The 24285-nt window shown below is 47.1% G+C and overlaps 1 protein-coding gene across 1 annotated transcript in view; it reads right to left on the reverse strand.

The window, feature by feature from the left end:
* Positions 1-2015, reverse strand: part of PRDM11 (PR/SET domain 11) — a 70636-nt gene extending 68621 nt beyond the window's left edge. The window contains exon 1 of the mRNA XM_079103019.1: positions 340-2015. The gene's annotated coding sequence lies outside the window, so the exon portion shown is untranslated. The remainder of the gene's footprint in view (positions 1-339) is intronic.
* Positions 2016-24285: the final 22270 nt, after the last annotated feature.

Here is a 24285-nt window from a genome sequence, read left to right on the forward strand (position 1 = left end):
GCGGCCGCTCCCATTGGTCGGGCGGCCCCGTCCGTCAGCGGGCGGGAACGAACGCGGAGAGAAAAGGCTACATTGTAACAAGGCGAGCGAGCGAGCGAGCCAGCCGGGAGGAAGGAGGCGGAGGGCGGCCGAGTCCCGCGGCGGCGGCGGCTACCTGCCGCGGGTTAACCCACCTCGGGGCCGCCGGCCGCCCTCCGCCCGCGCCGCGCCGCCCCGGCCCCGCCGCCCGCGCCGCCGCCGCCCCCGCGCCGCCCCGCGCCCGGCGCCCCGCGCTCGCTGGCAAACTGCCGAGCGCTCTCCGAAGCCATTTTCAATGGCCACAGTGGCTACCGGGCTGACTCACCTTCCCGGGGATGCGGCGGCCGGCCGCGGGGCCGGGCGGCGCGGGCGGCCCGGAGGGCGGCTCGGCGGAGGCGGCGCGGCCCGGGCTGCGGCCCCGCGGCGGGAGCGGCCGCGCTGCGGGCGCGCGGGTCCCCGGCGAGGCAAAGTTTCAGCGCCAGCCTCGGCGCGGCGGCGGCGGCGACTCGCTGCTGCTCTCCTCCCCTGCTTTGACCACCATCTTATTAGTACAGGAAATGACATGGAAAACGGAAGAAAGCGGCGTTTGGGGCAGACGCGGACCCCCCAATTCAGGGGCCGGAGCCGGGACTCGGCAGCCGCGTCCCAGCCCGGCCCGGAGGGGCCTCCCGGGGCCCGCGCCCCCGCCCGCGCCGAGGGCGCGCGCCCCCCGAGCCCGGGAGCGGAGGGCGAGCTCTCCCGCCCGCCGGGAAAGGGCGGCCGGAGCAAACGGGAACCGAGAGGCCGCCAACTTTCCCGCCGGGATACTTTCGGGGGGTCGGAAGGAAAAGTTGGCCAACTGGCGACTTCACTCCCCGGGGCTCCCGGCCGGCCTTCGGGGACCCGAGAGTCGGGGGCGAAAAGTGCGCGGATATTTTTAACCCTTTCGGGGCTCGCCAGCCTGTCCGGGCAGGTCCCCCTTAACCCTTGGCGCGCCCGCTGGTTTGGAGGCGCAGGCTCCAGCTGTGGAACCCGGGCGTCCCGGCCAGGCTGAGGGTCGGGCTCGGTCCAAATATGAACTGTTCACGACGGGCCGGGTTCGGACGGCTCGAAGCGCCCGTGTGCGATCAAAGTGGGTTCGAGATCGAGGTGGGAGACCTGGACGCGCGGGTGGGCGGCCGGCTCGGAGAAGACGGTGAAGCCACACTCGGTCGCCCGGTCCCTCAGTTTCTCCGTCTGTGAAATGGGATTCAGGGTCAACGAGCGAGGGAAGGCGGGGAGGAATTCGCATGAAGACAAAGTGCTTGGAAGGCTGAAATGCCACCCTGGGCGCCTGGAAAACCGACGGGTTGCGAGGAGGCTGGGACCTTTAGAGAGGCCCCGCCACCGCGGGATGGCGTAACCAGGACAACCGTTCTTCAAACAAACCCTTTTTCCTAGCGTTGTCTGGGAGGCGTGTGGCCGATCGATGGCCAGGTCTGTCCTTCCAGGGAGGTGTACAGCGCTGGCTCCGAGACCCGGGGCACAGCCCAGCCGGTGGTCGCCAGAAGGGATTTCACCCTAGGAAGGCAACTGGGCAGGGCCCTCCCCACAGATGTCCACGGAAGCCTGCGATATTGGGCACAGGTAGCCCCAGAAAGTAGCCCCTCAGGGAGGTCCCTCCCAGGGGAAGAGTCCCCTGTCCCTGCTGGCCACTCGGGGCACACTCATGGCTCCTGGAGGGAGGTTCCCTGTGTCCCTCATCATGCTTCTTGTGACTGTGTGGAAGGAATCCCACGCCCATTACATTCTGTGTGATCTTGACTGAGCGGCCTCCTCTCTGAGCCTCAGTTTCCTCATCTGCCGCTCTGGTGAGGAGCTCTGAGGCTCACTCTGCTGCCCACGGTCAAGGCTGGAGAAGCAGCAGCAGTGCCATCATTATCGGAGTAGAGAGCCAGGTTCCCAGAGAGTCTCCACTGTGTGCCAGGCAGAGCCTTGGACTGGGGAAAGACCGCGATGCATGTCCTCAAGGAGGCCTCAGTCTGCACCCGGGCCACCTCAGGTTCATAGGGTGACTATCCTCGCCCGAGACACCGAGCATCGTACCGGGGCCTCGGGCAGGGGAAGGGGTGCTGGGGATGAGCCCGTGTGCCTCTGGAGGGGAAGAGTCCACCAAGGAAGTGACAGCAGAGGTGACCTGGAACTCCCACCTTGGGAAAGTTGGCGTTCCAGGAAGGCAAACAAACAGCAGACGCAAAGACACGGAGGTGTCAGAGTGCCCAGGGGCGTTGACTCATGGCCGCAGGGACTGGAGGGGAGGGGTGGGCAGAGAAATGAGGTGACGCCAGAGAGAAGCGGGTGGAGCGGTGCAGGTGCGGCTGCGAGGCAGGGGGGCTCCAGCAGGGCTCCTTCCAGGCCTCCCCGCCTCGCGGCCCTGGGGGGATTTCCCTCTGCCAGGGACAAATAGTTGGGTCCTGGGACACTGCCCTGGGACATGTGACTCTTGCCCCCTAGGCAGCAGGTTCGTCCTGCATAGCATAGGGCATTGCTACCAGGGGTCCTACCTGCCCCCAAGGAGCTGTCCCTTCAGCCCCGAGTCCAGTGCAAGACCCAGGAAGGACTCTGGAACCCGGCTGGGAGGCTTGCCCGCCATCCCAGAAGGGAAGCCCAGGTCGGCCGAAGGGCTGGCAGAAGCGCCGTGGGTCATGTGAGTGACGGTGGCCCTGGGACCGGAATGCAGCCACCTTGGAGGAGCGGTCTGGACTCTTGAGACTGTGCCTCAGCCTCCTTGTGTGAGCTGAGTTGGTCCTGGAACCCGGAAGTGGGGGTGCCGTGGGAGCTCTGCTCTGAGAACCAGGGGGACTGAGAAGGAGAAGGGAAGTGAAGAGAAATCCCTTTCAAGGGTGCTGCCATTTCCCCTCTGACCACTCAGCAATCCCAGGCAGACATCGTCACCACTGTTCTTACAGACAGAGGAAGCATGCTCAGAGAGGTTCAGAGATTTACCAGAGGTCACACAGCTAGTTCGAGGTAGGGTGAGATTCAAACCCAGGACCACCTGACTCTGTTGCTTGGGTCTTCCACCCTTTGTCACTTCTGATTCATTGTCCTTTCCAAAATGCAGACTAATGGTTAGTGAAGTGTTCCCCTAATTTTCTCCCTCAGGCATAGTGCACAGAGGGAGCTGACCAGAACTTTGGATATGGGGTCAGGTATTTTGTGAGCTCCCCTGGCAAAATATGGACTAGCAATCCCAGCCACCTTCGGTTCCTGTGAGGACATTGCAAGAGTCCACATGAATGCAGCCCAGCTCTTTGGAAGGAGAAGTCCGCCTGTAGCCTCCCCAGACCCTCTCCTACTGCTAATGATAATACCCAAGCAAACATACTTCCAGCGAGCTGCAAGTTGAGAGCCCCCTGCCCCGGGCTCTGGAAGGGACAGTCACTGGAGAGTCACTTCCACATTTGCCACACAACACGGACTTTTATTCCATCAATTAATAATCCCTCCTAAAGCCCCAAGGGAGAAATCTCATTCACGATTTATTTACTGCCTGGAAAAAACTAAAACTGAAATCAACTACATGTCCCCGGAGAGACCGGCAAGCATCTTTCTTTCTAATAAGAGGAGCTCTGTAACTGATCAGGCTTCCCTTTTTGCACAGGCTGCCAGGAAGCTCAGAGCCAAATTCCACCCTTATTTCCAGCAACTTTGGCAGTTGCTTCCTTCTCATTCCTGCTGTCCCACTACTAATCCTACTGGCTCAGCCTTGCTTTTGCTGCCTTTTATTAAAGATGTCCCCCTTTTAATGGCGAGAAATAAATCCTCCAAATAAATCCACATTTAAAGACTTGTTGAGGGGACTTGGATTCCTGCGGCCTCGTGCTAAGCCGGGCACGGTTCTGTTCTGGTCTTGTCCACTTGCCCAGCAGCTGAGGGATCCCTGTCTTGGAAGGAAGGAGGGACTGGCTTCAGACCAAGCAGTTGCTCACCCAGCTGTCAACGATGGCTAAGATCAAACTGCCCGGCCTGGTTCATGGCTGCTATTTTTTCTTTACTGACAAGCATCCCACCTCTCTTCCGCCAGCTCCCCACGACGCACAAACCGCCATCTCCTACGCTTCCCCGGCTGAGAAAATATCCACCGTTAGTCCCTGCTGTGGAGGCAAGAACTGGACCCTCTTCCCTGAGGAGCCACAGACACTTCCTGACGGCTTGTCCTGTGTGAGGCAAGGTGAGGTCACGGGCTGGGGGAGGGGAGCCAAGGACACGGAAGCACGGCCAGGGCACGTCCTTCCTGGTGAGAGCGGAGCCGTGCTGTGGGTTCTCGGGCCATTGGTCAGCGGCCACAGAGTTGGGGTGGTGGAGTGGGGCTGGGTGTGGGGCCTGCTGGTCAGTGCCGGGAGCAGTGTCCTCCCTCTCCTGGCTCTCAAGTGTGACCTTGGCGGTGGGACCCAACACCTGCTTCTCCAGCCTTCCAGAGTATGGTGAGCTACCTGGAACCGCTCTCCGTGTTCCTCTTCTGCTTAAGCCAGTGCAATAGTTATCTCTTGCTGCGTAACAAAGGACCCACCCCAACACGTAGCCATCAAGGCAATAAACATCTACTATCTCCCCATATAAGGGTCCTGGATAGACACAGCTTTTTTTTGGGTGTGGAGTACTGGGGATTGAACTCCGGCACTCAGCCACTGAGCCACACCCCCAGCCCTATTTTGTATTTTATTTAGAGACGGGGTCTCGCTGAGTTGCTTAGTGCCTCACTTTTGCTGAGGCTGGCTTTGAATTCAAGATCCTCCTTCCTCAGCCTCCTGAGCTGCTGGGATTATAGGCGTGCCGTCACGCCCGGCTAGAAAGCCACAGCCTTTTATAAGTGAATCTCAGAAGTGACACACCATTAGTTTCTCTGTTGGTCATACAGACCAACCCTGGTACAGTGTGGGAAGGGACAAAACGGCGTGATCCCAGGAGGAGAGATATTGATTGGTGGTCACCTTGGAGGCAATTCCTGTTACTCGCAAGGTTGAAACCTAAGAAATTGCACTAGAATTCCTGAAGCGCCTGTCTCCAGGGGGCCGGAGGGCACAAAGCCCTGACCCCGGGTGTGTGGGTTGGAGAGCTTGCCCTGTGTCACAGACAAGGCGGCGGCAGGCGGCAGTGTGAGTGCTGATGCGCCGCTGCTGCTTCCGAACCGGCCCTGGCCACTCCCTCCGTCCCGGGGCCCTGGGTCCTGTCGCCGCTGATGGCTTCCGTGGCCCCTTCCCGGGTCTCAGTCTCCTCATCGGTAGATCAGCTGGCAGTGTCAGATTCAGTGGTCCTTCAGAGGATGCAGTGATTCTGAGCCTTGCCCGTAGGAAAGGAGGCAGGGGCGGGGGGACAGTTTCCAGTCCCAGCAGCCCCGGGGATCACTCCTGAATGTCACCCGTGCCTAAACCCCCAGGAGCCTCACACCAATGGGGGAGCGGACTTAGAACCTCAGGGTGGAGCCACGTGGAGGCAGATTGAGCTCCAGGAAGAAAAAGGACTGCCAGAGAGTTGGGGCCACCCGATCGCCAGAGGTTCTGCCATCCTAGGGGCCGAGCCTCCCATTGCTGGGGTGTGAGTGGGTTTGGGGCTCTCCCAGAGGTGTTTCCTGCCCGGTGGGGTGTCGGGTTTGGGACCCATGCCAACGCAGCGGTAGTGGGGGAGCATGGTCCAGAAGGAGCGGAGTCTGGTCCCAGCTGTGCGACTGGCCCGGGGGTGCAACAGGTCGGCCCTCTGCCCTGAGCGTCAGTCTCTGTTCAGAAGCTGAGGGAGGCGGCACTCTCCCCACGGGGCTCCGTGTAGCCGAGGCGCCTTCCCTTCCGAGCGCACCTGCCCCTGATCCTTGGGGCTCCAAGGTCCTTCTGTGAAAGGGTGCCAACCTGGAGGGTGGAGGCACATTTTCTGCCGTTGGCATCCCAGCGGCCTGGCCAAATGAGCAGTCGCCAAGCCTGTGGCAGGTCGGCCCCTGACCCTGGCATTTACACTGGCATAAGAAATCGAGGACCGCAGGAACGTCGGCCCCAGCCCCGGCAGAGCCCCAGCTTCCTCCTCTCCCAGCTCTCTCATCTGTCACTCCTGCGGCTTTCACTGGTACACTTTGCTCTGGGATCCCCGCGCTGGGCAGTGCACCTCCGTCCCTTCCTGCGTGAGGCCAGCTGTGTCCAGGGAAAACCCCAGAGGACGTCACACTCACCTCAACAGGGTAGGGCTTGTCTCCGTGACAAAATGCTGCAGCAGATGACCATAGCACATATCCTTTGGGTGCTTCTCTGATTATTCCCTTAGGATGAATTCTGAAAGTGGAGTTGCAGGGTCAAAAGCTCTTCCCAGCTTTATGTCCTAAATTTTGCCAAATTGTCCTGCAAAGTGGTCTCAGCATCAGTTCTCGTTGACTTTGCAGGAGGATGTTCATCTCGCCACACTCATGCTGAACACCGTCACTTTATTTCATCTTTAACACCGATATACATATATCTCAGGGTTGTTTTAAATTATGGGATGCCATTAGCAAGATGAGCGCCCTTTCATATTCACCCATCATTTGCAAATTGCTTGATTGTGTGTTTTAAAATTGGGAGCTTATGTTTTTCTTATTGATTTGTAAATGTAATTTATATATTAAGGATACCGAAAGACTTTGAAATACAATTTTTTTCTCAAAGCAGCAATTTGTATGATTTATGATGCCTATCACTATATGACATTTAGATGTCTTCTATTTTTCTCTAGGGTTTGTGATCATAGGTAGAAAGCCCTCCTTCAGAAAATTGTAAAAACATTTTCTTGGATTTCCTTTTTTAATTTAATTTTTTGTTTAAACAGTTGATCCATCTGGAATATATTTCGGTGCAGAGCGTAGCATAGGAATCTGTTTTTTCCTTAGTGGATAGCTGTCCCAACCCCAATTATAGAACAACCCGCGTCTTTGACATTGCTTGGTAACGACACCAGTGTCAGGTGCTAAAGTCCCTTATTTTCCGTGGGCCTATTTCCTTAGTGTGTACTGCTGATGGCTTATCTATGTGTCAGGACCAGTTTAAGTCATGGCGGGCTTACGGTGCGTTTTAATATTAAGCAGGACGTTCCTGGCCTTCTCTTATCTTTTTATGTTAACTCCATTGGTCTACCTCCTGGAGACGGCAGTTTTAACTCCTTCCTGGCTTCCTACTTTAAATCTCTTGCTGTGTTTCTGACCAGCTTGGTGTTACCTGATGATTTCCCACCGGGTACCTGAGTTTTTAATTCGCGTGGATTCCCTCTTCCCGGGTCCTCGCTTGGCTCAACCTATCAGTGACCATGGTGCCAGCTGCCGAGCCAAAGAGACCCTGGAGCTCAAGTTCCCTTCATTCACACCTTTTCTGGTTTGATAATAACCAGAGTTGATAATAGACACATCCTTTAATTTGCTGAGCTGTTTTTTTAACATCTGACATTTTATTTACCCCGACCACTCTGCCAAATGCCCTTCACCACCGGTTCAGCATCCTCAACCCTGTGGGTTTCCTAACAGAAGCATTTTCCCCTGGAGATATTTTCCTGCAGCAGAGCTTTGCAGACTTTCTGAAAAGAGTCAGATGGTTAATCACACCGCAGGCTCTGGGGGCCACCTCGGGCATCTGCTGCACCTTCCTCCCCCTCCCCCTTCCCCTCCCCGTCCCTCCTCCACTCCTCCATCCGCCTCCTCCCTTCCCCCCTCCCTTCTCCTGTCCCTCCTCCCCCTCCTCCATCCTCCTCCTCCCCTCCCTCTTCCCTTCCCGTCCCTCCTCCTCCCCCTTCCCTTCCCCCTCTCCTCTCCCTCCTCCCCCTCTTCTTTACTCTCCTCCTCCCCTCCCCCTTCTCCTCCCCATCCCTCCTCCCCCTCTTCTTCGCCCTCCTCCTCTCCCTCCTCCCTCCCCCTCCTCTTTTTGTGGTTATTGCTCTTTTGTCTTTTTTTTTTAAGGACGCTTTCGCTCAGCATGTTTTGAGATTCATTCATGTTGTCACTTGAACCAGCAGACTGTTCATTTTTAGCGCTGGGGAGCATTCCTTTCTGTGGATATAACATAATTTCTGCCTTTTTTAGACTTCACTGGAGAATTCTATGACCTTATCTTTCAATATTTAAATGTTGAAACATTCAAAAAACAATTTTCCTTTCTCATATTTTAAGGTTCCATTAAGCAAGAGAGTCCTCACTTTCTTTTCTTCCCTCTCTCTCTTTCGCTGAGATGTGGTCTCATTAGATTGCCCAGGCTAGTCTCAAACTCCACAGCTCACGGGGCGCTCCTGTCTCAGCCTCCGGGGCGGCTGGGATGACAGGCATGGCCACCACACCCCACTCGTCACCGTTTCTTGGAGTTTTGCTTTTTTAATGGGTGCAGTACCCCCTAACAGCACCTCCCCCCGCCCCCGCTCTGTGCTGAGTCTCCCTTCCAGGTCTTTCCCTGTTTATTGCGCTCTTTCGGGTGACTGCAAACGTCTGTGCAGAGCGAGGCCCTGACCGGGGTGCAGGATTGTAGGCAGCTCCCCTGAAGGGCCAAGCTGTACCCCCTTCAGGCCTGTGGCCCTGTGGCTGTGTGGCCTGTGGCCATGTGGCCTGTGGCCCTGTGGCCGGGATGTTCTTTCTTTTACAAAGACTGATCCTCTGCTCTCCTAGCAGACGTGTGGGGTGTGGGGTGCGAGGGGTTGGGGGCTGGGAGTGACATCATAGCTCTGGTCTGACCTCAAAGTGACGCCCGATCTGGAGGGACCCCTGACTTTTGGACGAGCAGAGAGGGAGCTCCTTTTCCACCTGTTTTCGGTTCAGCTCCTCCTCACTCTCCTCTGACTCAGGTGAAACAACCTGGAGCATGCTCAGTGTCCATTTCTCCAGGAAAGGCTTCTCCGGGCTCTGCAGGGACAGAATAGGAAAGCGCCTGCGGCCCTGCCTCGGGAAAGATCCTCTTATTTTCAGCCACAACCTTCTAGGCCTTGGTCACTCCCGTCCCTGGGCTGTCCCTGTGGTTCCAGGGAAGAGTGGCTTTCCCTTTTCCCATGGCCTCCTGGGGTGCTCAGGTCTCCTCCTCCAGCGGCCCTCCAGCTATCAGGCTGGAACCTGGTGTTACGGTGGCTCCTCATTTTGTCCAATGTGGATCTCACAAGGTGTCTTTTGATCTTGTTTGAGGGCCAGTTTTCAAGAGAAGAAGGGGATGTGGGAACCTCTTCCCTTCACCTTGACTTAGGTACCGTTATTGGTCAACTGAAAACTTTGATGGTGATGCAGCATTCTTCAGGCGAAAATTTAGAATCCTGTCCAGAAGATTCCCCTTCCTCCCTTCTTCCCTCACTTTCCACCCTAAGGGGTAAAAAAAAAAAAAATGCAATGGGATTTTTTAAAAAAACAGACTTTTTTGTTTTAAACCATTTCTTTAAAATTTTACAGAAAAATGGAGAAGGGACTACAGAGTCCCCACATAGCCCTGAGCTAGTTTCCCTTATTATTAACATTTTCCATGAGTGTGGTACCTCGGGTATGATTAAGGAGCCGGTATTGCACATTATTTTCGACCTAAGTTCATGGTTCATTGGGTTTTCCTTCGCTTTTACCTGACGCCTTCCTCTGGCCCGGGATTCCATGTTGCATTTAGTCCTGTGTCTCCTTGGGCTCCCTTGGCGATGACGGTCTCTGTGACTTCCCTTGTTCTTCCTCCCCCTGGAGGAGAGGTGGCCAGGTGTTTGGCAGAACGTCCCTCTGTGGTACCTCACCTGACGTCTCCTCATGGTTAGACGGGGGGTGTGGGTTTTGTGGAAGGAGCCTTAGGGATTTGGATGGGTACGTCGTCACATTGACAGGATGATTTGAGGACAATGGAGATTCCCACGCATTCAAGTTTCCCCTCTGGGACTTGGTACATGTCTCTGTGTGTTCAGCCTTCTATTATTTTGTATGTACTTTGCTTCTTCTAGACCTAATAGGTTTATTTCTAGGTATCTTATAGCTCTTGCTGCTATAGGATCTTTCTCAATTACACTTTTATTCTGAATTGTCCTTGTCATTATATTGCAAAACTATTTTTATCGCCATCAGTATATCTTTACTCATTTATATTCTGACCATCTTTCTTACTGAATTCACACGTTGTTTCCTTTGGTTCTGAGTTGATTCCCTTGAACTTTTTGGGTAGATGAGAGTATCTCAGGCAAACAATTGTGGTGTCCCTTCTTTTTGAATATGAGTCTCAGTTAATTTTCTTATATTATTACCTTCATTAGAAGCTCCAAGACAAGGATGACTCTAAGTGGGGACAGCAGGCATTCTTGTTTGTTACCAGCTCAGCTTTGCCCTGTTTCCACAGTGGTTGCTATGGGGTTCTGATAATCTTTTTATTATGTTTCAGAAACATCCTTCTAGTTCTGTTTCAGTGGGAGTTTATACGTTTAGGAATTAAAATTGAATTTTATTAATGCTGCTTTTGGTCTCCATCAGCATCAGCCTATTTTTCCACATTAAGCTTTAAATGCAATAATCACGACTCTGCAATCATTTGCAAACATGTCATGCCTGGTAATCAGTCCACCATCTTTGAATTCCTAGAATGAAATATGCCAAGGTAAGTTCTTTCTTTAATATTCTCCTGCATTCTGATTACTGATGCGATTGCTGTTTCACGTGAGTCTCAGTGACTTTTTGTTTCCGCTATAACAGTCTGAGATTTGTCCATGCAGGATGCTCGTGGCCCCCCAGGACATGGCAGCCGGACTAGATGAACTTTTCTTCTGTTTCCTGCATTAGCTCTGTTTCAGCAAGTGCTCTTTGGTCTGATTATTAGTCAGGCTACTGAATGTCTTCCTGGGCCCAGGGAATTTTCACTGCCTGTTTTAGTCAGCTTTTTTGCCACTGTGACTAAAGGACCCGACCAGAACAACCATAGGGGAGGAAGGTTTATTGGGGGACTCACGGCTTCAGAGGTCTCAACCCACAGACGGCAGACTCCATTCCTTGGGGCTCATGGCAGGAGAGTGTGGCAGAGGGAAGCAGCTCACTTCATGATCAGCAAGCAGAGAGAAACTCCTCTCCAGATACAAAATATGTACCCTACAGCCACGTCCCCACTGAACCACTCCCTCCAGCCACCCCACCTGCCTCCGGTCACCACTTAGTTCACCCATCAGGGATCAATTCACTGACTGGGTTAAGGCTCTCACAGCCCAAGCATTTCTCCTCTAAGCCTTCTTGCATGTCTCACACGTGAGCTTCTGGGGGACACCTCACAGCCAGACCATAACACTGCTAAGCATCTCAGAATTCCTCCCACCAATTCCAAAATGGTCAAAAAGCTTCTGAACCACACAGTCAGGTTAGTCACAGCAACAGCCCCACTTCCCAGTACCAGTTTCTGTTTTAGTCAACTTTTTTGTTGCTGTGATTAAAGGACCTGACCAGCACAACTGTAAAGGAGGAAGAGTTTATTAGAGGGCTCATGGTTTCAGAGGTCTCAGGCCATGGACAGCTGGTTGCATTCCTTGGGGCTCAAGGTGAGGCTGAACATCATGGTGGAGAGTGTGGTGGAGGGAAGCAGCTCACATGGTGATCAGAAAGCAGAGAGAGACTCCACTCATCAGATACAAACCTATATACCCCATAGCCACGTCCTAATGAACCACTTCCTCCAGCCACACCCCACCTGCCTCCAGCCACCACTCAGTTAATCCATCAGGGATTAATTCACAGATAAGGTTAAGGCTGTAACCCAATCATTTCTCCTCCAAACCTTCTTGCCTTGTCTCACACATGAGTTTTTGGGGGACAACACATCTAAACTATAACAGACCGTAAGAAATCAACTTTTGTGGACATAAGCCAACCAGTGTGTGGCATTTTGTTACAGTAACCCATGCAGGTTAAAGAATCCTCTCTCCCCAACAACACCACAGAGCCATTGGTATTTGCCTGGCCCCTGCCCAGCCTTGGCGGCCTCTGGGCTGGCTTCAGAACTGCACAGAAGTGTATTCCTCGGGGGATTTCTGAAGCACCCATCTGTCCTGGATTCAGGTGTTTGTCCCTAATTAGTGGAGTGACTTTGAGCTGCTGTCCTGGGTTTCCCCTAAGAGGTGGACCACAACGTTCTTAGAAGTCTCAGACGTCTGAGTGTGACTTCGAGCAGCTCAGGGGCAGATTTTGAGGATGGTGGAACTTGACAGAAGCACACGTAGGAATGAGGAGAGGCCTGTAGCTTCATGAACCACGCTCTGCCTTTTGTTTTATTTTATTTTATTTTTTAGATATCTGAACCACATTAATTAATTATTTTATTGTTTGTTCTATTTAGTTACACCTGACAGCAGAATGCATTTGGTTTCATTGTACACAACTGGAGCACAACTTTTCATTTCCCTGATTGTACACGATGTGGAGTCACACCATTTGTGCAGTCATACCTGTCCATAGGGTGATGGTGTTTGTCTCATTCCGCCATCTTTCCCACCCTCTGCCCCCTCCCCTCCACCCATTTCCCTCTACACTATCCAAAGATGAAAAAGAAAATATCATGACAGACACGATTGAAATACAAAACATAATTAGAAGCTATTTTGAAAATCTATACTCCAACAAAATAGAAAATCTCAAAGACATCAACAAATATCTAGGGACGTATGATCCTCCCAAACTGAATCAGGAGGACATGCACAATTTAAACAGATCGACTTCAAGCAATAAAACAGAAGGTGACATCAAAAGCCCACTGACCAATAAAAGCTCCAGACCAGACAGATTCTCAGCTGAGTTCTAAAAGACCTTCAAGAAGAACTAACACCAATACTCCTCAAAGTATTCCATGAAATAGAAAAGGAGGGAACGCTTCCAAACTCATTCTATGAAGCTAGTATCACGCTGATACCAAAACCAGACAAAGACTCATCAAGGAAAGAAAGCTTCAGACCATATCCCTGATGAACATAGATGCAAAAATTCTTAACAAAATTCTGGCAAATCACATACAAAAACATATTAAAAGATAGTGCACCATGATCAAGTGGGGTTCATTCCAGGGATGCAAGGTTGGTTCAATATCCAGAAATCAATACATGTAATTCACCACATCAATAGACTTAAGGTTAAGAATCATATGATCATTTTAATAGGTAGCATTTGATAAAATGCAGTACCTGTTCATGTTCAAAACACTAGAAAAAATAAGGATAGTAGGAACATACCTCAACATTATAAAGGCTGTCTATTCTAAGCCCAAATGGGGAAAAGTGGAAAGAATTCCCTCTAAATACTAGAACAAGGCAGGGATGCCCTCTTTCACCACTTCTATTCAACATAGTCCATGAAACTCTAGCCAGTGCAATTAGAAAGACCAAATATATTAAATGGATACAAATAGGAAAAGAAGAACTCCAACTATCACTATTTGCTGATTACATGATTCTATATTTAGAAAATCCAAAAAATTCTACCAGAAAACTTCTAGATTTAATTCAGCAAAGTAGCAGGAAATAAAACCAACCCTTAAAAATCTAATGCATTTCAATTCATAAGTGATGAATCCTCTGAAAGAGAAATTAGGAAAACTAATTTTTCATTGAATATATGTATGTATATGTTGAATATATTCAACGCAGAAAGCCAAGCGCAAAACACTAATATAAAAAGATGTTGGTTTTACACCCAAGGTAAGGCTTGTGCCAAGCCGAGGCTCCCTGTTCCAAGCCATCTGTCCTCTCCTCCATTCCTTCCTGGGGGACAAAAGGCTGGTTTTGTGACTCTTTGACGTCCATGTTCTTTGGGCTCCAAGTGCCACCTCTGCAAGGCAGCTCCAGGGGAGCCAATTGTCCTTGGTCAAAGACAGGACAGGGTCCCCTTTCCCTCTTCTGCGTTTGGTTTAGACACCGCCCCCAACTGGTGAGGGCCTGGGGCCGCCTTGGGGAGACATTGTCCTCCTCTGGCTCCGGAGATCCACGGGAGCTGCTGCTCCTGTTTCTACACCTGACCAGGTTGGGCGAGTGGGAGATTCAGGCAGGTGCTGCGGCCACCCACCCGTCAGGGGAGGACAGAGCTGAAAATAAGATCCACGCCAAGGAAGGGAAGCAGTTCCCAGCACCGTTGAGCTACTTAGCTAGGCGGCCAGACGTGCCCTGTCTTTGGGCTGCTGCGATTGGAGATGATAAACCGCCCTGTTGCTGGAGCTGCGTTCGGCGGAGTTTTTATTTGCAGCTAACAAAGCATTATCTTTGTTAAATGTGAAAGCCTTCTAACCCTTGCAAACCGGATCCTATGGAGCCGCCCTTTCATTTCCAATATACCTGAGATATTTTTACACGTCATTTTTACAAAAACCTTGTAAAAATCCACAGGATCGTTAATGGCTGCATTGTATACAGCATTATGAGACATTTACCTGTCACCTCTATAAAAGAGGCGCGTGGCGGTGGCCTCCCTGTGCACACGTCTCCCTATGCTCCTTTGTCTGCCTCTCGGATGATTTCCTAAGAATGAAACGATTCCGTACCCGGCACCATAGCACTGACTCCTCCTTGCCTTCATCTCCAGGACTGCTCGGTAACATGTCATCTGATCAGCAGAGGATGCGCATGTCCATGTCTTCCTTGTCGCCATCTTCATTAGCACTCTGTCTTTCAAATTTTCGCTGAAGTATTGACATACAGAAAGCCGCACAAATCATGTCCCTTTCTCTCAAGGCGAGCACCCCTGTCTAGCCCACACTGGCTCAGGGAGCCTGTGGGGTCCCAGCGGGGCAGCCATGCCTCCTCCCCTTGGCGCTCCCAGAATCCCTGCTGGGATTCCGCCGCTGCGAGGACTGTGTCACCTCTTGAACTTTGTACAAGGACAGCAGCACTGGGCAGTTTCCTGCTTGCTCCTTTGCTCACTGCTACCTTGGTGGATTCAGCCACGTTGGGATTGGCGGAGCTGTCCCTGGGTGCTGGGTGGTGTTCCACTGTACAGACATGCCAGCGATCCACCTCGCCCGGTGGACTCCAGAGTTGTGTCTAATTCTTGGTTCTTTTGAACAAGGCTGCTGTTCACATTTTGTATGTGCTTTTCTTGTGGGGGTGGTATCAGGGATTGAACTCGGGGGCACTCGACCACTGAGTCACATCCCCAGCCCTATTTTGAATTTTATTTAGAGACAGGGTTTCACTGAATTGCTTTGAGCTTCATTTTTGCTGAGGCTGGTTTTGAACTTGCGATCCTCCTGCCTCAGCCTCCCGAGTCTCTGGAATTCCAGGGGTGCACCCCTGTGCCCAGCTTTGTACATGCTTTTTGATGGACATGTGTACAATACCGTCTCTTGGATAGCTACCTAGGATTTATATCATCTGTTGATAGGGTAGGTGAATGATCAACTTCATACAGAATTTCTGAACAGTTTTTTCCAATAGTTGTATCAATTCATGCTATCAAAAACAAAATGTGAGAAAGTTCCAGGTGTTCCATATCTTTGACAACACTTAGTGTGCTCAGCCTTTTATTTATTTTTGTTTTTTTAATTTGGTACTGGGGATCGAACCTAGAAGTGCTTTACCACCAAGCTTCATTAGAAGCCCTTTTAATGTTTTATTTTGAGACAGGATTTCACTAAGTTGTTCACGCTGGACTTGAACTTGTGATCCTCCTGTCTCAGCCTCCTGAGTCACTGGAATTACTGGCACATGTGACCAATCCTGGTCACACGTTTTTAACTTTTTAATATTTAATCTTTTGGAGAGTGTGTAGTGAGATCTCACTGTAGCTTTAACTAGCTTTCTCCTGATGAGTGCTGATGAGCACCTTCTCGTGTTTATCGCCATTTGGACACCCTCTCCTACAAAATGCTGAAGCTTTATGCCCAGTGTTTAATTGAGTGTTTGTTTCATTGATTCATTGGGTGGACCTATTGCCAATAGCTTCTCCCAATATGTGGTTTGTCATTTCATCACCCGAAATTCAGTCAACAGAAGTTCTTGGTTTTAATGACGTCTATCTCAGGGGTAGGGTTTTGGTATTCTAACATGTTTTTGCCCATCACAAGATCTTTCAGTTCGTTTTCTATTGCTAGAACAAATACCTGGGGCTGAGTAACTTACAGAGTAAAGAGGTTTGGCTCCCAATTCTGGTGGCTTGAGAGTCCAGACAGCATGGTGCTGTACTGGTTAGTGCCCCCTGGCTGCATCCCAACAGGTAAGCAAGACCCCAGGGCAGAGCCAGGCTTGCTCTTTTTCTAGCAACCCTCTCTCCAAGGAAGGAATCCATTCCTACCAGACCTGGCCCATTCACAGAGGGGCAGGATCATTCCACTCACGAGGTTGGGCCCCATGACCTAATTATCTTCCACTAGGCCCCTCCCCTTAAAGGTTCCTTTGCCTCACTACCATCACCTCTAGATCAAGCTTCCAGCACACGAACGTTGAGAGACACCCTCAAACCATATCCCAACTATAGAACGAGGTCGTGAAGATGTCTGATGATGTCAGCAGAGTATGAGCATACTCGTTTCTTCCTGCCCATGTCACCAACTTGCTCTGCTAGCGTGTTTTTTAAAAATATTTTATTTTTAAACATTTGCTTCCATAAATTTCACTGTTTTGTCTGTCACACACTTAGATCTACATCCATTTCAAATTATTTTTGTATATGACGTGAGGTAGGGATCAAGGATCATTTTTCCCCACATAAATAGATGATCAATCTAAGAACATTAGAATATCTATTTAAAAGGTGACCTATCTCCTGGATTGCAGTGGTACCGCTGTCAATCAGGTGGGGCTTGCTAGACTCCATCCGCTGCACGTTCTGTGTGTGCACTGGTGCGCCCCCACGGGTCTTCCTAAGCACTGCAACTTTAGATGGAGAATTGTTACCTGGGGCCGTGAGTCCTCCAACTTTACCCATCAACATCATTTTGGGCATTCTGACTTCTCTGCATTTCTGTGTATATTTTGGAGTTAGTTTTTCAATTCAGTTCTGGTATTTTGATTGAACTAGCACTCAATGGACAGATTTGTTTGAAGAGATACCGACATTGGGAGCCAAACATATTTGAATTTTCCAATCAATAAACATGGAATGTCAATCCATTTATTTTCATCTCATTTAATTTCTCTCAGCAATATTTTCTAGCTTTCAGTGTGGATACCTTAATTTTTCACAATCTTAAGCTCAAATTCTTGACTTAAAATTCAGTCGCAAATAGAGGTTTTTAAACTTCTACTTTCAGTTTGTTTTATAGTATGTGTAAATACAATTAATTTTTTTTGACAGTACTGGGGATTGAACCCAGGGATGATTTACCATGGAGCTACATCCCCAGTCCTTTTTACCTTTTATTTTGAATCAGGATCTTGCTAAGTTACCCAGGTTGGCCTCACACTTGTGATCCTCCAGCCTCAGCCTCCTGAGTCACTGGGATTATAGGTGTGCATCACCATGCCTGGCTACAATGGATTTTTGTTAAGTCACCTTATTTAAATAGCCTTTCTGAACTTGCTTATTAATCGTAATGGTTTGCTCGTAGGTTCTTTTGAACTCTCTCCATATCCTGCCATATGTGAATAGTTTTAGTCTTCTCTTTATAGTCTTATACTTTTTAGATCTTTTCTTACATCATTGCCCTGGCTAGAATCTTCGGCACAAGGCTGAATAGAAATAGTGATGGTAGCCTGGTCTTTTCCTAAGCCCCGTGGAAAGCATTCACTACTCACCATTAAAATATGTTACCTGGGACTGGGGTTGTGGCTCGGTGGCAGAGCGCTCGCCTGGCGCACGTGAGGCCCTGGTTTCGATCCTCAGCACTACATAAAAATAAAATAAAGGTATAAAAAAATACACTACCACAGGGTTTTTGTAGATACATTAGATTAGGGACACTCCTTTCTATTCCCATTTGCTGATAGTTTATCATGAAAAGGTCTTGCATTTTGTCAAACGATGTTTTTGCATCTATTAAGATGATTATATATTTTTTCTCCTTTACTTGGCTAATATGGTGAATTGCACTGAAAGAACATTCAAGTAACCTTGTGTTCTTGGAATAACCATAATTAATTCATGATATATTATCTTTTTATGTGTCACTAGATTTGATTTGCTAATATTTTACTTAGGGTTTTTATGTTTATGTTAATGAGAGGCATTGGTCTATAATTTTCTTTTCCTTTCCCGAGAAATACAGTAATAAAAGTGTCAGATCTTTTATAAGCATTGTGTTGACCTTATAAAAAGGAGTTTGAAAGCAGTTTCTCTTTATTTTCTCAAAGAATTTACATAAGATCAACACTGCTTCTTCCTAAGTACTTGTGAAAATTCACCAGTGAAGCTGTCTTGTTCTGAAAGCTTCTTTCTAGAAAAAGTTTAAATGACAGATTCAATTTTCAAAAGAATATCAGGCTACAGGGTTTTTACTACCTCTCAAGTGGTAAGTTGTATTTTCAAGTAATTTCTTCAATTAATGTAAGTTTTTGCAAATTAAACTAGATAACATACATAAAGGATCCCCAGTGCAGTTCCTGGAACATAATAATTGCTCAGTAAACACAAACTGGTCTTAATTACCTGGATCACAGGTGCCATTAGTCAGTCTGTATACCTGGGGAATCTGCATAGCTGAGTGTTTAGTCTTAATTATTCAAACATTCAAATTTCCCTCCACCCTTAGAAACATCATCATTTTCATTATCCTTTAATCTGAAATATTTTCTAATTGCTATTGTGATTTCTTGTTTAGCTCATGGGCTATTTAGCAGTGTGTTGCTTCATTTGCAAACATGTAGAGCTTGTTCTCATTTCCTTTTTGTATAGATTTCTAGTTGAATTCCATTTCACTGAGAGAGTACACTCGGAATACTTTTCAGGACTTGGACGTTTTGTTTAATTGCTCCAAGGCTAACAGAGTCTATATTAGCTGCTGACACCGTCTGTTTTATAATATTCCATATGAACCTCAAAAGAGTATTCATGCTATGGTTATTCAGTATGATGTTGTATCATGTTAAGTAAGTGAAACTGGTTAAATGTACAGTCTTTCAATGTTGCTGTAGGTCTGGGAGGTGGATCATTGAGCGCTATTTTTGCCACGTCATACCAAGTACGTATGTCATCAGAATGATTTATGGCCATTGATGTTGTCCTTGGGCACCCGGCTGGGTAGCGTTTGTCAGGTTTCTCTGTTGTAAAGTCACCTTCGCTGTTTCTGTGCTGGACGCGTTGGAGGGAAGCCCGGTGCACAGCCCCTGCCCCCACCCCAGGAGTGCCGAGTTTCTCCCTGCGGGCAGAGTGTCCACCACTGACGGATTGAGTTCTTCTGCATGGAGATTGGTCTATTTTTTCCATTTGTTAATTAACTGCATCATTGATTTATATCAGTATTTATTTTATGCTTTTTATCATCCCATAGCATGTTATTAATTTGATTGCTCAAATTATTCCAGATTTAGGCATCAGGATCTCTGTCACCTGGTTTCTATTCTCCTTCGACATACTTCATCAATGTGTGTGTGTGTGTGTGTGTGTGTGTGTGTGTGTGTGTGTTTCCTTTTAAGCCCTGCCTTACTTTCTAGGACCACAAAATGTTCCACACTCATCTTGTGTATCTCCTTCCTCCGATCTAGAATCAGGAGCCCTGATTCCCTCATTGGAATATGCCACCCTGTGCACCTGCTCCTAAATTAGGGTAGGGTTACGTATGGATGAACCCATCAAGGTTGAAAATTCCCTGAGTCCAAATTCACATCTACCCCTCTGAACATCATAGCGTAACCTGGACTACGTTGGACATGCTCAGAACGCATTCACCTAGAGTTGGACAAAATCGTCTAACATGAGGTTTGTTTCATAATAAAATCTATCATGCAATTTATCGAGTGCCTCCGCGCACACTGTGCTGGCAGCAGAGCGCACTGGAGTTTAGCCCTATGGTCACGTGGCCCAGGGGAGCGCTGCATCCAGAGAGCATAGCTACGCACATGACTGGCCCGGGAGAAGACCCCAGTTCCAGATTCAATATGATTTCTACCAAATGTCTATTACTTTTACACCTTAGTAAAGTTAAAAAAAAAAAAAAAAATCCTAAGTCAAACCGTCATAGGTTAGAGAGTTCTGTGTTAGTTTGCTAGGGTCGCCATAACACAGGACAATACACAAGGTGGCTTAAGCAACAGAAATGGGTTTTCCTACAATTCTAGGTCTAAATTTCTAAGTTCGGCTTCTGCAGCATTGCACACAGTTTAAATGTCATACTGTCATGGAATTTGGTCCAAACTATTTTTCAATTTTCTCTGATTTCTTCTTCAACCAATAGACTATTTAAAGATGGGTTTTTAAATTTGCAATTATTTGGGGGACTTTCTAGACATCTGGTTGTTCCTGATACCTAACGTAAGTTCAGAATTGTGGATGGAGAACACACCGGGTACACACTTGCAAACGAAATGCACTCTGCGATTGTTTGGGGTGTCTTTCTATTGACGGCAGCTAGATCAAAGTACCTCATGGTGTTACGCATGATATCCAGATCCTAACAGGCCTTTCGATCTGTGCATCCCATCAGTTTTCCAGAAAGAGATACAATGTCTCCAAACATGATTGCAGGTCTTCTCTTTCCCTCCTTTCAGTTTTTTTTTCTAATTTATTTTTATTGTAAACAAATGGGATACATGTTTTTTCAGTTTGTACATGGAGTAACAGCATACCACTTGCGTAATCATATATTTACATAGAGTAATGATGTTTGATTCATTCCGTTATTTTTTCCTTCCCCCCACCCCTCCCACCTCTCTTTTCCCTCTATACAGTCCCTCCTTCCTCCATTCTTGTCCCCCTCCCACCCCCCATTAAGTGTCATCATCCGCTTATCAGTGAGATCATTCCTCTTTTGGATTTTTGAGATTGGTTTATCTCACTTAACATGATATTCTCCAATTTCATCCATTTGCCTGCAAATGCCATAATTTTATTATTCTTTATAGCTGAGTAATATTCCATCGTATATATATACCACAGTTTCTTTATCCATTCATCAATTGAAGGGCATCTAGGTTGGTTCCACAGTCTGGCTATTGTGAATTGAGCAGCTATGAACATTGATGTGGCTGTATCTCTGTAGTATGCTGATTTTAAGTCCCTTGGGTATAGGCCGAGGAGTGGGATAGCTGGGTCAAATGGTGGGTCCATTCCAAGTTTTCTAAGGAATCTCCACACTGCTTTCCAGAGTGGCTGCACTAATTTGCAGTCCCAACAGCAATGTATGAGTGTACCTTTTTCCCCACATCCTCGCCAACACCTATTGTTGCTTGTATTCTTGATAATTGCCATTCTAATTGGGGTGAGGTGGAATCTTAGTGTAGTTTTGATTTGCATTTCTCTTATTACTAAAGATGTTGAACATTTTTTCATATATCTGTTGATTGCTTGTACATTTTCTTCTGTGAAGTGTCTGTTCATTTCCTTAGCCCATTTGTTGATTGGGTTATTTGTATTCTTGGTGTAGAGTTTTTTGAGTTCTTTATATATTCTGGAAATTAGTGCTCTATCTGAAGTATGAGTGGCAAAGATATTCTCCCACTCTGTAGGCTCTCTCTTCGCATTGCTGATAGTTTCCTTTGCTGAGAGAAAGCTATTTAGTTTGAATCTATCCCAGTTATTGATACTTGCTTTTATTTCTTGTTCTATGGGAGTCCTGTTAAGGAAGTCTGATCCTAAGCCAACAAGGTGAAGATTTGGACCTACTTTTTCTTCTATAAGATGCAGGATCTCTGGTCTGATTTCAAGATCCTTGATCCATTGTGAGTTGGTTTTTGTGCAGGGTGAGAGATAGGGATTTAGTTTCATTCTGTTGCATATGGATTTCCAGTTTTCCCAGCACCATTTGTTGAAGAGGCTATCTTTTCTCCATTGCATATTTTTGGCCCCTTTGTCTAGTATTAGAAAATTGTATTTATTTGGGTTTGTGTCTGTGTCCTCTATTCTGTACCATTGATCTACCTGTCTATTTTGGTGCCAATACCATGCTGTTTTTGTTATTATTGCTTTGTAGTATAGTTGAAGTTCTGGTATTGCGATACCCCCTGTTTCATTCTTCCTGCTAAGGATTGCTTTAGCTATTCTGGGTTTCTTATTCTTCCAGATGAATTTCATGATTGCTTGCTCTATTTCTGTGAGGTACATCATTGGGATTTTAATTGAAATTGCATTGAATCTGTATAGCACTTTTGGTAAGTATGGCCATTTTGACAATATTAATTCTGCCTATCCAAGAACATGGGAGATCTTTCCATCTTCTTAGGTCTTCCTTAATTTCTTTCTTCAGTGTTTTGTAGTTTTCATTGTAGAGATCTTTTACCTCCTTGGTTAGATTGATGCCCAAGTATTTTATTTTTTTTGAGGCTATTGTAAATGGAGTTGTTTTCCTCATTTCCCTTTCAGCTGTTTTGTCACTTGTGTATAAAAATGCTGTAGATTTATGCGTGTCGATTTTATAGCCGGCTATTTTGCTGAATTCATTGATGAGGTCTAGAAGTTTTCTGAAGGAGGTTTTTGGATCCTCTAAATATAGAATCATGTCATCAGCAAATAATGACAGCTAAGTTCCTCTTTTCCTATTCGTATCCCTTTAATTTCTTTGGTCTGCCTAATTGCTCTGGCTAGAGTTTCGAGGACAGTGTTGAATAGAAGTGGTGAAAGAGGACATCCCTGTCTTGTTCCTGTTTTTAAAGGGAATGGTTTCAGTTTTTCTCCATTAAGAATGATGTTGGCCATGGGCTTAGCATAAATAGCCTTTACAATGTTCAGGTATGTTCCTACTATCCCTATTTTTTCTAGTGTTTTGAGCATGAAGGGGTGTTGTATATTGTCAAATGCTTTTCTGTGTCAATTGAAATAACCATATGATTCTTATCCTTAAGTCTATTGACATGATGGATTACGTTTATTGATTTACGAATGTTGAACCATCCTTGCATTCCAGGAATGATCAGGTGCACAATTTTCTTAATATGTTTTTGGATACGGTTTGCCAATATTTTGTTAAGGATCTTTGCATCTATATTCATCAAGGATATTGGTCTAAAATTTTCTTTCCTTGATGTGTTTTTTCCTGGTTTGGGTATGAGGGTGATATTAGCTTCATAGAATGAGTTCGGTAGGGTACCCTCCTTTTCTATTTCCTGGAATACTTTGAGAAGTATTGGAATGAGTTCTTCTTTGAAGGTCTTGTAGAACTCGGCTGAGAATCCGTCTGGTCCTGGGCTTTTCTTGCATGGTAGATTTTTAATGGCTTCTTCTATTTCATTGCTTGACATTGATCTATTTAAATCGTGTATGTCCTCCTGGTTCAGTTTGGGAGGAGCATATGTCTCTAGAAATTTGTCAATGTCTTCGGTACTTTCTATTTTGTTGGAATACAGATTTTCAAAGTAGCTTCTCATTATGTTCTGTATCTCAGTGGTGTCTGTTGTGATATTTCCTTTTGCATCATGTATTTTAGTAATTTGAGTCTTCTCTCTCCTTCTCTTTGTTTGTGTGGCTAAGGGTTTATCTATTTTGTTTACTTTCTCAAAGAACCAACTTTTTGTTATGTCAATTTTTTGAATAGTTTCTTTTGTTTCAATTTCACTGATTTCAGCTCTGATTTTAATTATTTCCTGTCTTCTACTACTTTTGCTATTATTCTGTTCTTCTTTTTCTAGGACTTTGAGCTGTAATGTTACGTCATTTAATTGTTGACTTTTCATTCTTTTCTGGAATGCACTCCATGCAATGAATTTTCCTCTTAGTACCGCTTTCATAGTGTCCCAGAAATTTTGATATGTTGTATCATCATTCTCATTGACCTCTAAGAATTTTTTAATCTCCTCCCTGATGCTTTTTGTTATCCATATTTCATTCAATAGCATATTATTTAGTCTCCAAGTGTTGGAGTAATTTCCTTTTTTTACTTTGTCATTGATTTCTACTCTCAGTCCATTATGATCTGATAGAACACAAGGCAGTATCTCTATTGTTTTGCATTTCCTAAGGGCTGCTTTGTGGCATAACATATGGTCTATTTTCGAGAAGGTTCCATGTGCTGCTGAGAAAAAAGTGTATCCACTCGTTGATGGATGGAATATTCTATATATGTCTATTAAGCCTAGGTTATTGATTGTGTTATTGAGTTCTATGGTTTCTTTGGTTGGATTTTGTTTGGAAGATCTATCTAGTGGTGACAGCGGTGTGTTAAAGTCTCCCAGAATTATTGTGTTGTGGTCTATGTGATTCTTGAAATTGAGAAGGATTTGTTTGATATACAGGGATGTACCATTGTTTGGGGCATAAATATTTACTATCGT

This window comes from Sciurus vulgaris (genome assembly GCF_902686455.1).
Source record: "Sciurus vulgaris genome assembly, chromosome: 11".
NCBI lineage: Eukaryota > Metazoa > Chordata > Mammalia > Rodentia > Sciuridae > Sciurus > Sciurus vulgaris.